The sequence below is a fragment of the Lagenorhynchus albirostris genome, chromosome 3 (genome assembly GCF_949774975.1).
Source record: "Lagenorhynchus albirostris chromosome 3, mLagAlb1.1, whole genome shotgun sequence".
NCBI classification, from domain to species: domain Eukaryota; kingdom Metazoa; phylum Chordata; class Mammalia; order Artiodactyla; family Delphinidae; genus Lagenorhynchus; species Lagenorhynchus albirostris.
The window spans coordinates 76461365-76478872 of record NC_083097.1 but is presented as its reverse complement, the minus strand read 5'-3'; the positions used below and the strand labels follow the sequence as shown (position 1 = coordinate 76478872).

The window sequence follows — 17508 nt, the reverse complement described above, 5'->3', positions numbered from 1 at the left end:
GTATAAAATGGATAAGAGAGGTAAAATGAAATAGAACTATTAAGAAAGATAGCATTAATTTTGACTGAGACTTTGGAGTAGAGATGATATTAAAAAGAGGTTCCTAGAGGGAGTAATGTTTAAACAGGGACTTGAAAGATAATTAGGCCGGGGGTGGGAACACTCCAGGGTTGGCAGTGAGGTGGCCTAACATGAGTTAAAACATAGTTAAAGACTGATGAGTCTTAGGTATGTTTGGAAATATCAAATAATCCATTTTTTAGGTGGAGCCTTAAAGAGTAAATTTAGACCAGACAATGGAAGGGGTTGAAGGCTGTGCTGAGGAATCTGGACTTCATTCTGTGAATTATGGGGATTCTCTGAAGGCTTTTGAGTAGAAGAGTTATCTTTAAGGACAGTAACTGATGACAGTAGGAAGGATGTAGGTGAGAAGGAGACAGAGGGAGGGAAGGAGGGGCCTGGCACATGGAGATATTTCTTGGCAGGCTACCGGTAGTTCAGAGACAATAGACTACAATGAGAAGATCACAGTGAGAATGGATTTCTGAATAATATGGCTGGGGTTTGATGGCTGATTGACCTGGGAAGGGGAAAAGGGAGAAAGAAAGGAGTAAAAAATTTTCCCGTCAATATTTTGACTTAGTAACTTGGAAAATGCTGACGCTATTAGCTAAAGTTGGGAATATTGGAAGACAATGGGGAAAATAAAAAATTCCACTTTGGTCATATTATACATGAGAATTAGTGGGATGTCCTTGTGGGGCAATCAAGCTCATGAGTTATGGTAAAAGTAATATTGATAAACCGATTTCTGAAATCATATATATATCAACATTTAATACATGAAATAATTCAATTTTTTAACATCTTTAATTGGAGTATAATTGCTTTACAATGGTGTGTTAGTTTCTGCTTTATAACAAAGTGAATCAGTTATACATATACATATGTTCCCATATCTCTTCCCTCTTGCGTCTCCCTCCCTCCCTCCCACCCTCCCTATCCCACCCCTCTAGGTGGTTACAAACCACCTAGCTGATCTCTCTGTGCTATGCGGCTGGTGTAGATACTCTTCAAGTTCTGTGATCTAATACAAAACTCTCCAGTTGTCTTTTAAAAAAAATCTATAAAATAAAGGCTGTAAATGTCCTTTTATCTCTGAAATTCCATGACTCTGAGTGGTTAGGGATTCTTTAAAGTTTTTTTTTTTCTTAAAACAGCTTCATTGAGATATAATGCATATACGATAAAATTCACCCATTTTAAATGTATAATTCAATGGTTTTAGTATACTCGTAGAGTTGTCCAGCTGTCATCACAATTTGGGAATATTTTCATCACCCCCCCACACACAAATAAATTCCATATCCCTTACCGCTAAGTCTCCATTTCCTTCTAATCTCCTGAGTCCTAGGCAACCACTAATCCACATTCCGTCAGTATAGATTTTCCTGTTCTGAACATTTTGTACAAATGGAATGATACAATATGTAGTGTTTTGTTTCTAGTTTCTTTCACTTAGCATAACACTTTCAAGGTTCATCCATGTTTTAGCATGTATCAGTACCTTATTTTTATTGCCAAGTAATATTCCCATATATGGATATACCACATTTTATTTATTGATTTATTAATGAATGGGTTTTTCACTTTTTGGCTCTTATGAATAATGATTCTGTGAACATTTGTGTTTATTTGTACTTATGTTTTCATTTCTCTTGGGTATATAACTAGAAGTGGAATTGCTGGGTCATATGGTAACTCTGTGTTTAAACTTTCAAGGAGTTCCCTGACTGTTATCCAAAGTTGATGCACTATTTTGCATTCCCACCGGTAATATATGGATTCCAATTTCTCACATCATTGCCAACACTTGGTATCATCTGTCTTCTTGATTATAGCAATCTTGGTGGTGTGAAATGGTATTTACTTGTGGCTTTGATTTGCATTTCCCTGTTGGATATGATGTTGAGCATCTTTTCATGTGCTTATTGGCCATTTGTATATCTTCTTTAGAGAAATGTCTGTTCAGATTCTTTACCTATTTTTAATTGGCACACTTGTCTTTTTAATATTTAGTTTTTATTATTGAGTTGTAAGAGTTTTTTAATGTATTCTAGACACAAGTTCCATATGATTTGTGAATGTTTTTCCTGTTCTATGGGTTATCTTTCCACTTTCTCGATGGTATCTTTTGAAACACAAAGTGATTTAAAATTTGATGAAGTACAAATTATTTTTTCTTTTGTTGCTTATGCTTTTAATGTTCTATCTAAGAAACTGTTCCTAATATGAGATCATGAAGATTTACACCTATGTTTTCTTCTAGGAGTTTTATGGTTTACCTCTTGCATTTAGGAATTTGATACACTTCAACTTAATTTTTGTATAATTTTGTGAGGTAGGGGTAAAATTTCATTCTTTTGTATGTGGATATCTAGTTGTCCCAGCACCACTTACTGAATAGACTATTTTTTCCCCTTTAAATTTTCTTGGCACCCTTGTCAAAAATTAACTGACCATAATTGTGAGGGTTTATTTCTGGACTCTCAACTCTATTCCATTCATCTTTATTTCTACCCTCATAATAGTATCACACTGTCTTGATTACTGTGTCTTTGTAGAAAAGTTTTGAAATTAGGAAGTGTGAGTCCCACAAGTTTCTTCTTTTTCAAAATTGTTTTGGATATTCTGATTTCTTTGGATTTCCATATTAATTTTAGGATTATCTTATCAAATGTTGCAAAGATGCTAACTGGGATTCTGATAGAAATGGTATTGAATCTATAGAGAAATTTGGGGACAGTTGCCATTTTAACAATATTAAGCCTTCTGATCCATGAATAATATCTTTTCATTTATTTAGGTCTTCTTAATTTCTTTTGAGAATGTTGTATAGTTTTCAGAATATAATTTTGCACTTATTTTGTAATTTTATTCCTAAGTTTTAAAATTGTTTTTGATGCTATTGTAAATGGAATTGTTTTATTAAGTTCATTTTCAGTTTGCTCATTGCTACTCTATATACAATTGTTTTTTTTATGTATTAATTTTATATCCTGGAACCTTGCTAAACTTATTATTCCTAATAGTTTTGTAGTGAGTTCCTTTGGATTTTGTATGTTTAAGATCATGTCATCTGCAAATTGAGATTGTTCTACTTCTTCCTTTCCAATCTGGATGCTTTTTATTTTCTTGTTAATTGTTATGGAAAGAATCTCCAGTGCAATGTTGAATAGAAGTGAAGAAGACATTCTTGCTTGTTCCTAATCTTAGGGGAAAATATGCAGACTTTCACCATTAAGTATGATGCTGGCTGTGGGTTTTTCATAGATGTCCTTTATCATGGTGAAGATGTTTTAATCCTAGTTATTTGAGGGTTTCTTTGCTTCCTCTGCCTGGAGTGCCCTTTCTTTTCTCTCATATCTGGTGAATACCCTCATATCCTCTAAGACCAGCTTAAATGTCTCCAGTCAACAAAGCTGATCCTTTCCCTCTTTCCACTTCTGGCTTTAGGGTTATAAGTCATAAAGGAATGGAAGAAATTGACTTTGAGTCACTTTTAAAAATGTTTTTCAATTTGGAAAATATCCAATTATTAATTCAAGGCACTCAGATCAGAGCCCTCACAGATCATTACATTTAACCTGCCGAGGGACTGATTTTCAGGCACAAAACTTGGATGGTGAATTTGCATAATACATTTTCAAAGTACATTTTCAAAGTAAAAACTGATGCACATCTCTCTGCATAGGTAGTAATCATTTTCAAAGTACAAACTGATGCACATCTGTCTGTATAGTTAGTAATCCATGCATTTGCAAAAATCTAATAAAATGTGTCCTGAAGATACAAGTTCTAAAATGATAAATATTGAATATTCTGCAATAGAAAAGACATTGTGAGCTATCTGATCCAGTGAAATGAATTTTTCATTAAAGTGGCATATTAATTGAAAACTGAAGATTAATGCTTTTTACTTACATGTATATTAAGTCACAATTCACTTCTGCCACTTTTCTTTTCAAATAGTGAAAGCATTGAGTTTTGCCTTCACTTGAGCAGGTTAGCTTTTAACTTATTTTGCTGGATTTCTTTCACTCACTTATTTACTTACTAACTCACCAATTAATTTATACAATTAATTTTAAAATGTTCATTTATAATAATTTCTATAGGAAAATTAAATAAAAACAAATCCCTATTCTGCAGGAATTTATTTTATTAGAGAAATTAAAAGAATTTAATGTGAAGTAGTTGATACAGACTTCTAGGTGAAGTTAGCAGCCTCAGTACATGTGTCAGCTTCCCTTTGCCCTAACATATATGCACATGTCAGACATGCACGCACACAAAGGGGAGACAAGCTGGGAAAACGGACTTATAAAACCATAGAAGAAATGTAAGCCTATTATTTATACCAACAAGTGTAGTCTGTGATTCATAAACATAAATGGATGTAAAATATACCAGATACTTGAGAAAACCCAGCAAAATGAAAGATGAACCAGGAGAGATGATTCTAGACCAAAAAAAGAACAAAATAGAAATTAAAGTTTTTAAATTAATATCTTCAGGAAGATTCTAACTTTTTTGCATCCATAAATTAATATAAACATGATATGAGAAAATAAGCAATCAAAATTAAAATAATCTGGGAAGTTAAATATATAATAATAAATTGTAATAAAGTTTGAGTTGGCTAAATCATGAGATGCTTGTAGTTGAAAATAAAGTGAGAATCTGGAAGATAAAGTGAAGGAAACTGTTAATTTCTTAGGACTACCTTAACAAATTACCACAAACATGATGCTAAAATAACAGGATTATATTCTCACAGTTCTGGAGGCCAGAAGTACAAAATCAAGGTATCAGCAGGGCTGGTTTCTTCTGGAGGCTCTGAGGGAGAATCTGTTCCATGTTTCTCTCTTAGCTTCTGGTGACTGCTGGCAGTCCTCGGTGTTCCCTGACTTGTAGATCCATCATTTCAATCTCTGGCTCTCCATCTTCACATGGCCTTCTCTTGTGTGCCAGTGTATCTATTTCTCTCCTCTTCTAAGGATTTGCCGTTGGATTTAGGGCTCACCCTAATCCAGGTTGGTCCCATCTAGAGATCCTTACTTTAATTACATCTTCAAAGACCCTTTTGCCAAATAAGGTTATATTCTGAGGTTTGAGATGGACATATCTTTTGGGGGCCACAGTTCAGTCCATTACAGAAACATACCACAGAACTGGAAAATATGAGAGTGAAAGTCTTTAAGGACCCAAGGAATAAATCTAGTTGGAGGTACCATTCAAGATATTTAACCACTGATATGGCATAGGCATAGACTGATCAAATGGAGGCTATCCAGTCAGAATTGATGCTAACTGAATATTAGCTCAGGATTCCAAAGCAGAGAAAGTGGGCAGTGAAACACAGGAAATAATCAAAGACATAGTAGAAGAAAATTTCTTCAGGCTTAAGAAAGGTTATTTCTTAATATTGAAAAAGTCTGGTAAGTATGTCAAGTAAGATAAATGAAAAAAAAAAGTTCTAGGAGAAAATAATTTGGATACTTTCTAGGGGGAATCCCATCCCTCCAAGGATAAGAGAAAATCTGAAAAGTTTCCAGTGAAAACAAATGGGTTACCTACAAAGCAATGTTAGAAATATGAATCAGATTTTTCATCCTAATTCCAGGTGCTAGAACACAAAATAGCAATATCTTCAACCAACTATCTGAAAAATTAGGAAAAAACGGTAATAAAGAAACTGTGTGTTCACAGTTTTTGGGCATTGAAACTGGAGTAGGTGGTGGGGAGAAACACTCTTCATTTTCATTTTATGTCCTTTTGTACTTTTTTTTTTAAGAACAGTTTTAAGTTCACAGCAAATTTGAGTGGAAGGTACAGAGATTTTCCATATCAGGTTTCCCCCCACTATCTGGAAGTAGAGTGTTCCCATAAAACCCTTTCTAAACTGAAGTGTCCTAAAGCAAAGAAGCAATTACCTTAAGACACATCTTTTTGGATGGATGCACAAAATAAATCAAGATAAAGTACAGACACAGTTCAAAGCTATGATGGCTTGATGTTGAGATGCTGAGTAGTTCCCAGGGAAGGAGCTTGGAGGTGCCACTTTCGCTGCTCAGGGTGCGAGCTGCCTTTGTAACACCTCACTGCAGAACAAAGGCTGAGTGCTAATTTTGCTTTTTGCCTTTTTTGGTAAAAGCAAAGGTCCTCTTTGGGTTTCTTTCAGTTAATGAAAACATGTACTAATGTAGGTCTCTCATAAAAGCCATAAAGTGGACTTCGAAAAAGCGGGGCATACCTGTATTCCCTACCCCACCTATGCATAGCCTCCTCCATCGTCAACATCCCCCACCAGCGTGGTTACATTTGTTAAGCTTGACAAACCTATACTGACACATCATAATCTCTCAAAGTCCATAGTTTATGGTAGGGTTCATGCTTGGTGGTGTACGTTCTATGGATTTGGACATATGCATAATGACATACATCCACCATTATAATATACAGAGTATTTTCATGGCCCTAAAAATCCTCTGTGCTCCACGTATTCATCTCTCCCAACCCCTGGCAACCACTTACTATCTCCATAGTTTTGCCTTTTCTGGAATATCAAATAGTTGGAATCATACAGTATGTAGCCTTTTCAGATTGACTTCTTTCAGTTAGTAACATGCATTTAAAGTTCCTTCATGTCTTTTCATGGCTTGATAGCTCATATAATTTTATCACTAAATAATATTTTAATGAAATAACATTCCATTGTCTTCCAGCCTCTACCTATCCATTGTCTGGATGTGCCACAGTTTATTTATCAGTTCATCTACTGAAGGGCACCTTGGTTGCTTCAGTGTTCTGGCTGTTATGAATAAAGCTGCTGTAAACATCTGTGTACAAGTTTATGTGTGGACTTAAGTTTTCACCTCTTTGGGTAAGTATCAAGGATCATGATTGTTGGATCATATGGTAGGAGTGTTTGGTTTTGTAAGAAACTGCCGAACTGTCTTCCAAAGTGGCTGTATTGTTTTTGCATTCCCACCAGCAATGGATGAAAATTTCTGTTACTCTGCATCCTTGCCAGAACTTGGTATTGTCAGTGTTCCAGATTTTGGTCATTCTAATAGATGTATCTGGTATCTGATGGTTGTTTTAATTTGCATTTCCTTTATTTGCTTATTTTCCATCTGTATATCTTCTTTGGTGAGGAGTCTGTTAAGGTCTTTGGCCCATTTAAAAATATTGTGTGCTTTATTGTTGAGTTTTAAGAGTTCTTTATATATTTTGGATAATAGTCTTTATCAGATGTCTTTTTTGCAAATATTTTCTCCCAGTCTGTGGCTTGTCTTCTTATTGTCTTGACATTGTTTTTTAAAGAGCAGAAGTTTTAAATTTTAATGAAAGCCGGCTTATCAATTATTTCTTTCATGAATTGTATCTTTGGTATTTTACCTAAAAAGTCATCACCATACCCAAGGTTATCCAGGTTTTTCCTTTGTTATCTTCCAGGAGTTTTAGAGTTTTGCATTTTACATTTAGGTCTATAATCCATTTTGAGTTAATTTTTATGAAGGATATGAAGTCTGTGTCTAGATTAATTTTTTTTTGCATGTGGATGTCCAGTTGTTCCAGCATCATTTGTTGAAAAAACTATCTTTGTCCATGTTTTGCTGAAAGACTTACTTTCAGCTTCAGGTTCAGAGTATTCACCAGCAAAATAACCACTCCACACTTTAATGAGCAAGAAATAAGGAAATTTATTATATAAGTAGTAAGTTACAATATAAGGACAAGTAATATGTATATATACAGACAGAGAAATAAATGTACATACATCACCAGTTGGGGAAACACCTACATCCAGATCCAAACAATGCTGGGAAGTCCCTGGAACAGCAATCTGGAATCCCAATTGGAAGGTCCTGGACAGTGTGTCCACCCCACGGGTGAGACTTCAGAGTGTCGCCTAGAGGAGTCCTGTTTTTAACGCCAAGCTGTGAGCTCATAATCATCAGCTTACGTGCAAATATGCAGCTCTGGCTATATCATAAATGCTTTGATACTTTAGTCATAAGTCTCAAGGTGTTCATTGATCCCGGGAACTGGCCAGATTTGACTTGCTAGCACCATTTCTGCTGACCTGCACATAGTCCAGCAGTTCAGTATGTAGCTTCTTTCAGGGTCTTTGTTTAATCAAAGGCCTACTGTTGCCTCTGAAGCCTGAACAAGACTATTAATTTTCCCAACAGTCCATTACATTGCCTTTGCTCCTTTGTCAAAGATCTGGGTTCTCTATTCTGTTCCATTGATCTATTTGTCTATTCTTTCACCAACATCACACTATATTGATTACTGTAGCTTTATAGTAAGTCTTGAAGTTGAGTAGCATCAGTCTTCCAACTTTGTTCTTTTCCTTCAATATTGTATTGGCTATTCCCAGGTCTTTTGCCTCTTCATATAAACTTCAGAATCAGTTTGTTAATATCCACAAAATAACTTGCTGGGATTGTGATTGGGACTGCATTGAATTTATAGCTGAAGTTGGGAAGAACTGACATTTTGATAATATTGAGTCTTCCTATCCATGAACATGGAATATTTCTCCATTTATTTAGTTCTTCTTTGATTTTATTCATCAGAGTCTTGTAGTTTTCCTCATATAGATCTTACACCTATTTTGTGAGATTTATACCTTAGTATTTTATTTTGGAGGGTGTTAATATAAACGGTACTGTGTTTTTAATTGCAAATTACACTTATTCATCATTAGTAAATAGGAACGCAATTGACATTTGTATATTAATCTTGTATCCTGCAACCTTGCTGTAATTGCTTATTAGTTCTAGGAATTAAAAAAAAATGATTCTTTTGGCTTTTTCTGCATAGATAATCATGTCATTTGCAAAACAAAGATAGTTTTATTTCTTCCTTCCCAGTCTGCATAACTTTTATCTCCTTGTCTCATTGCATTAATAAGGACTTGCAGCATGCTGTTGAAAAGGAGTGGTAAGAGGGAGCATCCTTGCCTTGTACCTCATCTTAGTGGGAAAACTTTGAGTTTCTCACCATTAAGTAGGATATTAGCTGTAAGTTTTTATAGGTTTTTTATAATCAAGTTGAGAAACTTCCCCTCTCTTTCTGGTTTACTGAGGATTTTTATCAGGAATATTGTTGGATTTTGTCAAATGCTTTTTCTGTGTCTATTGATATGATCATGTGATTTTAAAAAGTTCTGTTGATATGAAGGATTATATTAATCGATTTTTGAATGCTGAACCAACTTCGTATACCTTGGCTGTTGTCTTAGTTTGTTCAGGCTGCCATATGAAATATCACACACTGGGAAGTTTATAAACAGTAGAAATTTATTTCTCACAGTTCTGGAGGCTGGAAGTTTGACATTGGGGTGCCATGGTCAGGTGAGGGCCCTCTTTCTGGTTGCAGACTTCGCATTGTATCTTACCATGGTGAAGGAGCTAGGGAGCTCTGTGGGATCTCTTTTACGAGAACAATAATCCATTCACGAGGGCTCCACCCTCATGACCTAAGCACCCAAAGGTCCCACCTCCTACCAGCATCACACTGGGCATTAGGATTCCAACATGTGAATTTTGAGGCGGTGTAAACATTTAGACCGTAGCAGTCATGGTGTATAATTCTTTTTAAAAATATGTTCTGGGCTTCCCTGGTGGCGCAGTGGTTGAGAGTCCGCCTGCCGATGCAGGGGACACGGGTTCGTGCCCCGGTCTGGGAGGATCCCACATGCCGCGGAGTGGCTGGGCCCGTGAGCCATGGCCGCTGAGCCTGCACGTCTGGAGCCTGTGCTCCGCAACGGGAGAGGCCACAACAGTGAGAGGCCCGAGTACCGCAAAAAAAAAAAAAAAAAAAAAAAAAAATATGTTCTTTAATTCTGTTTCTAATATTTTTGTTAAGGACTTTTGTGGCTATGTTCATGAGAGATATTGGTCTCTAGTTTTCTTGTATTGTCTTTGCTTTTGGTTGTAGGGTCCTTTAATACTTTAAAAAACATATACATGTGTTATCTCTATAATTTAAAAAGTTAATTTCAATAATAACAAAAGAGTAGTATATGGCAGTGCTTCTCCAACTTTAGTGTGTATATGAACCACTGAAGAATCTTATTAAAAACAGATTTTGATTCAGTAGGTCTTGGGTGATATCTGAGATTGTCTGTTGCTAAAGAACTTTCATGATAAGCTGATGTTGCTAGTCCTAGAACCATACTTTGAGTAGCAAAAGGTATACAGTAAGTCCAATGAAGGGCACAATAGTTTTTTTAAACCAAAATAATTAAATTGAAACAGTGGTTGAATTAAAAAAATTATTTATACTTAATGGCTAACGAGGGTTTAGAAGCTATCCCTAAAAAGTCATTTTATGATAATTAAGTACTACTTGGATTAAAAAAAAAAAACCTGACAGGAAAATTAACGACTTAATGTCCAGGGCTGGAGAGGGATGAAAGTCTATGACATGAGTCTTAATTTGCTTCTGGAGATCAATACTTAGCATCATTAACAAGATCAATGTAACAATGTAGCTTAGAATAAAAGAGATTTTAGTTTTTTCTTGAATATTCTGTAATTCCTCTCTGAAAATTGCCGGGTTTTCAATCCTGACCCATGCTAGGAAACATGAGTATAATATTTACCGATGTTGTCATTTATCTATTGGTTGGTTCATTCCTTTGTTCTTTTCTATTTATTAAACACCCATTTTGTGGTGCTGAGTAAAGGAAGAGAGCATGTGCTGCTCCCTGAGTTCCCAACCATGCTTGGACACCCATAAAACTGAATTTCTATCAGGACACGAGCCTGGGACATACAAGTCTGCAAAATGCAAAAGTCTGATCTGTTTTTTTTTCAAGAGGGGGAAAATCTCTAAGAATTACAGGCTATTTAACTTTAATAAGTTGGTTAAAAATGGAATGCAGTAGATTAATTTATGATAAATTGAAAGTATATTTAGTTTTTAATTTATTTAAAAAATTTTAAAACTTTATTTTATTTCTAACTCTACAAGTAACATAGATATTGTTTTTATAGCAATTAAGTAAATAAATGGGGACAAAGTCTCTTGAATACTTCCCTCAACCCCAGTCACTATGCATTAAATATATATATGTATATATGTATGCATGTGTATGTATAAATGTACATTACATATAGATTGAGAAAGAGGTCGCTACATAAATACATACATGAGTGGGTGTGAGTGTGTGATGTTTCTACATAATTAGTGTCTACACTGTACATATTCCGCAACTTGATTTTTTTCATTAACATGTCTTAGAGATCTTACTGTGTTCGTCCATAAAGATTTACCTCGTTGTTTCTAACTGCTATCCAGAATCCCTATTTAACTATTGCCTGGTAGATGATCATTTATGTTGCATCCAGCTTTTGCTCTTACCACTAGGTACACTGCATTGAACCTCCCTGTGCGTGCCTCATTGTGCCCACCTGTGTGGGCATTTCTATCAGGTAAACACTGAGTAGTTAGACTGCTCTGTTTTAGGTTATACACCTTTTATGTTTTGTTAGATACTTCTAAATTGCTAAGTTAATTTGTGTAGATCTCATCTTACTGATATTGCAAAGTACTAAATCTTAAAAGTGGTCTTTGAAAAACAACTTGTTCCTGCTCAGTTTAATTTCCTCAGTAACAAACCATAGCCCTGGAGATAAGGAGGGGGAGAAAGAAAAGCAATATATTTGAAGCGAAGCTTTGGATTTGAATTAATAATTTTCTTACTAGTGAAATTTAGAAAACTGCTTTGAAATATACAGTGGTCAGACACCCAGTTAGCTGGACTGCCCAAACCCAAAGCCAGTAATCAATAAAGTAGCATCAATCTGAGGGTCGTTATTGAAGTTCCTCTGGTTTTACTCTTAATTAAAAAAATTGAACAGAATAAAAAGGAAGCTTAATAAAACCGAACATATCTTAAGAATAATGGGGGCGTTGGGCTGTTTTGAAAAAGTGACCATTAAAAGTAGAATCTTCCTCATTGGTGATGCCATCCAGTGATTCATTTCATTTATATTTAGACTGAATTCAATCAGCAGGTAACTGGCTCTCCTGGCTGGATACTTTCCGCCCCCAGCTCTTCCCAACCCTTCTCCACCTGGCTCCTCATTCTGTGGTCCAGTGCAGACATACCCGCCTTCACTGTTCATACTCAGACTATTAGTGCTAAGTCTATGTTTCTTACAGAACTCCTTCATACTCTTATGGATTATATCTGTTCTTTTTCCCCTCTCTCTTCACTCGTCATTGGACTGCTTGAGGACTGAACCATGAATTGTCCATTATTGTAGTCCCAGCTGGCAGCACTGAGCTTAGGTGGTTAAGGATGTGAACTTCAGACAGATCCGTGTGCAAACTTCAGCTCTGCCACTTTCCATCTCTGTGTATTCTTGGGGAAATTGCTTGAGACAGTGATGCTTCCGTTTCCTTATCTGTAATGGCACAGTATAAACAATGAAATGATAACTGCTGTTATTATTATTGTCATTGTTGAAATATAGTTTAAGAAGAACTAAGTAAGAAAAACTCTTAAGACTATGTAAAAGAGGGCTAATGTATTATAAAAATTTAACTCAAATTTCCCAGTCTCTCTTATTTTCTAATAAAAGGAATAGATATGAGTTACTTTCGTTTTCATCTAGAATAAGCTGTATCTCTCTGCGTTTATTTAGCACAGACTTAGGGATCTCAATGCAAAATATATTTAGGTTTCCAAGATGTATGTTTTATCAGGCACTTCAAAATTTGACACTTACTCTTAATAATGATGAAAATATTCAGGAATGAACAAGCACCCTGAGTACCTCAGTGGTCTCCTATTTGGCCCAAGGTAGCAATTTCAAAAAGGTGAGGGATCACATCTAAAGAAAACAAATGAACATTTTTAGAATGCGGTCTCCTAGCTGGCATACTCATCTTCCCAGACCTTTAATTCTCCTTTGGGAATTAACTCATATATCACTCTAGTTTCTATAGGTATAACGTAGTCTTTGCACCAAGAGCTATAATGCTACCATTGAAATCTGGGTCTAGGAATTATGACTTACCTCTTAGCTTAGGCATTTTTTGCCTACTTTTCACCATGTTGTTTATTTCAGACAGCCCCTGTGCTCTTTTTTTTTTTTTTTTTTTTGCTGTACGCGGGCCTCTCACTGTTGTGGCCTCTCCCGTTGCGGAGCACAGGCTCCGGAGCGCAGGCTCAGCGGCCATGGCTCACGGGCCCAGCCGCTCCGCGGCATGTGGGATCTTCCCGGACCGGGGCACGAACCCGTGTCCCCTGCATCGGCAGGCAGACTCTCAACCACTGCGCCACCAGGGAAGCCCACCCCTGTGCTCTTTTAACAGGGCATCTGGATTCAAACCTATACCTTTTATAGTGTCTGCCTGTCAAATTGGTACTGCTTCTGAAACCCTTTCTCCTCCCTCCTTTCCTTCTCTGATTTTATGTGCATCCTTTAATTCTCTCTTTCCTCCTAGAAAAATGCAGGTCACCAACAGAACCCCTTTCTAAAAGCATGCTGCCCAGGGAGCTCCATTCCCTGTGCTCTCCACCATTGCCAAATATCTCCTGCTTTCTATTTTCTCTTGTCTTCTGTCACAATAGTCTCTCTCTTTTTATTCTTTTAGAAATAGATATGAAATATCTCTTTTAGAAGAGTGAATTTTTATTTTCACATCCCCTCTGAGCTCTTGTGGGTAGTGGTAACAGGAAAGCAGATGTTGTATATCGAAATTGTCATCTCCAGTCAAGTTGTGTCTGTGATAAAACTTGAGATTCTGTGAGGCCGCTGTGTCCTGGAAATGTCATAAGCAAGAACTTCTCTGCCGTTGATCATTCCGAATCCCTGGACTGTATTAGTCTAGGGTGTGCTGTGAATAAGGACACTCTTGGTGCCACTCCCTGTATTTTGATTGCCTGCCATCTCTCAATCTTGAGATTCAAGGTCTCGAAGCTCTGGCCAGACTCCACCTCATACTTCTGCTGCTGACAAATGAACCAACCTGCCTTTCTATTTCGAACCGTCTCTGAAAGCTTTCCAACAGTTTCTTATTGCCAAGGTCTCTGCCCCCAATTTGAAAGCCTTAGAAGTCTTGCCTTTTCCCTTCCATCCATCTGGCCTCATTTGATCAATGACCACCCTCATGGCTAGGTCTCAGTTTCTCTGGGTGCTATTTTATGTGTTCAGAAAGTTCCTTTCCATGCCATTCACCTCCTGCCCTGATCCGAGGCCCAAACGTGGAGCGGGCTCTTTTGGTTGCTTTTTCTCTTGGAGGGTTCCGGTTTAGGCATGACCCTGAACGTGGAATTTTATTTTCTTTCATGTAGGTGCCGTAAGAGTCATTGTTATCTCCAAGATATTGGTTAAAAACTAAGGTATTGGATAGTGATTGTACATATTCCTGAATACCTTCATAAGATAGGAGATTTTTGATAACAGATCCTAAGAAGGAAACTCTAATGATGGAAAGCCAGTGAAGTGAGTATTTTAAAGGGTGTCTTACTTGTTTTTCCCTCAAATCATGCCTATGGGTACCACCTGATCATAATATAAGCCCCTGCCCTCCCCTTTCCTTCATACAGCTTCAAGTTCCCGTTCACAGTAACAGATAACTTCTCAAGGCAGTGGAGTGGGTGAGGCAATTTGTAGGGAGCCAGACTGCCTGGGTTTGAATCTCACCTTGGCTACTTATTAGGTATGTGATTTCAAGTGACATGTTTTAATCTGTTTCATAATTTCCCCATGAATAAAATGGGCATGATAATATTACCTACCTCAGAGTGTTCTTAGGTAGATTTTATATAAATTAAAATCTACTGGGCTTCCCTGGTGGCGCAGCGGTTGACAGTCCGCCTGCTGATGCAGGGGACACGGGTTTGTGCCCCGGTCCAGGAGGATCCCACATGCCGCGGAGCGGCTGGGCCCATGAGCCATGGCCTCTGGGCCTGCGCGTCCGGAGCCTGTGCTCCGCAACGGGAGTAGACCACAACAGTGAGAGGCCCACGTACCGCAAGAAACAAAAACAAAAACAACAACAACAACAAAATCTACCTTATTATTATCTTGAACTGAAATAAGAAAATGCACTCCTAAGTATCTGGGCTGTAGCTGATAAAAGACTAAAATTTTTTCTTAAGTTATGTACATTTATCACATCTTTTATTCTCTGCCTGTATGCTCCTTCTGTGTTTGTCCATGTTAACAGCTCATAGTTTATCCTAGAGAACATTGGATGGTGAACATGTTCCATATAAATATTACTTCGTAAAGGCTTTTCAGTGATCTTGGTGATAAAGTGCACATAGTCTTGGGTTTGCAAGGCTTTCAGAATATTTAAATCCTATAGTCTTAATCAGCCTGATTTAACTCTGTGTATTTGGTCTATTTGTTAACTTCATCCAATGCTTTTAATGTAAATATAATCTGTTTTCCCAGAATGGTGAGCGAGGTCATCTATGAGTGAAAATCCTTTGTAAACAGAAACATGCTATGCAGATATAAAATATATTAATAATAGCCTTATGAACTCACAAAATAATGAGTTATCTTCAGGTGAAAATAAGGCAGGTGTGGTTAGATTCATGTAATCATAAAAGCCTTGAAGATGATAAAAAGCACATGAAGTTTGCCTCTAATTTGTTGATCAATGACTATGGTTACTTATTTGCTTGTAAATATTTCAAATATTTAACTTTAACCATGCTTGACGTGATTTTTAAAATGTATCAAGTTTAGGAGAGCATAATTTTGTTGCCCTCTAACATTTATTCGGGTAGAACTCATTTTAAAGTTTTGAGGAAAGTGACTACTCTCCTTCGAAAACTCAAGGTAAATCCTCTTAAATGACAGGTGAGATGTTACATGCTTTACATTTGATAATACTTTATTCTCAAGATTCTAGTTTCTCAAGAAACTAGAGGCCTCAAGAATCCCAGCATTGGGGAAAGTAGCATTGAAGGTCTAACTCGCATGTTGAGCACCAGTGGAAGCCCTGCAGATGGACTCAGTGTTACGCAAGGTCCATACAGCAAAACAGACAGCTTTGCAGCCCTCTCAGGGGGCGCACAGACTGGTGGCATTCTTTCCAGTGGCAAGGGAAAATACAGCAGGTTAGAAGTCCGAGCCGATGTCCTAAAGGAAATTTTCCCCAAAGACACAGCCAGTCTTGGTGCAATTAGTGACAACGCAAGTACTCGTGCTCTGGCCTGTTCCATAATCAGTTCCCACAACCCACAGGACAGGAATACAACAATATGGAGATCCAAGGGGACAGTGAAGCCAAACCAAGCCACTATCACCTGGTGAGTGGAAGCAGCATGGAGGACTCACTCCATGTTCATGAGCACATGGCGGAGAATGAAGAAGGAGGCGGTGGTGATGGCGGTGATGGTGGTGATGGTGGCGGCGGTGGCAGCGGTGAAGAGGAGCCCCCCCCTGCAGACACCAAAGCTGTGAACAGAAAGACTGCCAGGCCAGCAGACCTTGGGGCACCAGCCAGGCCCAGCCCAGAGCACCCGCAGTGACCTGGAGAGCTCCGATATGCAGTCCGACGATGTGCCAGACATCACCTCAGATGAGCGTGGCTCCCCCGGCTGCCAAGCCGCAGCCCCTCAACACCCAGAGCCTCAGGTGCGCCGAGCCCAAGTGCGCCTATGAACCTCTCTGCCCCAGCTGAGGGGACGGTGTCTTGAAGCCGGAAGATACAGAAGCCGGAGTATGAAGTGGAATGAATGCTCCTGTTCTGAGAAGCACACTTGTAACTGCATCTTTTGGAATCTTTTCTGGGGGGCAGGGATTTACGTATTTTATTTCAGAGATTCTCTGGTCACAGGCTTTCCCCAGGGGAATTCTGAGAAATTTGCAGTTTCTTACCAGATGAAACATGGAAACTTTGCCCTTAGTTCCACCCCGCATCCCCTTTGCCCCCCACCCTTTTTTAGTTTTAATTTGTTGGTTAAACTGATGGTGGCAATCCGTGAGGTGTGTCGAAGAGTATACAGATGTATGTGTGTATATTGTATGTATGCTAAGATATTACTGAAGGACACATTTTAATAAAGATTTCTGTTGTAAAAAAAAAAACCACAAAAGAACCTTACCTGCCCACGTTCTCCGCTTCCATTCCTTGCTGCCCCTTGCGTGCGCAGGTACTCCCGCCCGGCAAGTGAGCGACTTTTTTTTTTTTAATAAATTTATTTATTTATTTATTTATTTTTGGCGGCCTTGTGTCTTAGTTGCTGCTCCGGGGCTTCTCCTTGCAGTGGCTTCTCTTGTTGCAGAGCCCGGGCTCTAGGCACACGGGCTTCAGTAGTTGTGGCTTGTGGCACATGGGCTTAGCTGCTCGGCGGCCTGTGGGATCTTCACGGACCAGGGATCGAACCTGTGTCCCCTGCACTGGGGGGGCAGATTCTTAACCACTGAGCCACCAGTGAAGTCCTAGCCTATT

At 38.0% G+C, this 17508-nt stretch overlaps 1 protein-coding gene and 1 pseudogene across 7 annotated transcripts in view; both read left to right on the top strand.

The window, feature by feature from the left end:
- LOC132517886 (E3 ubiquitin-protein ligase RNF19B-like) overlaps positions 1–17227 on the top strand; it is an 86955-nt pseudogene extending 69728 nt beyond the window's left edge.
- MCTP1 (multiple C2 and transmembrane domain containing 1) overlaps positions 1–17508 on the top strand; it is a 539066-nt gene that overhangs the window by 78378 nt on the left and 443180 nt on the right. The gene's annotated exons all lie outside the window — the stretch shown is intronic.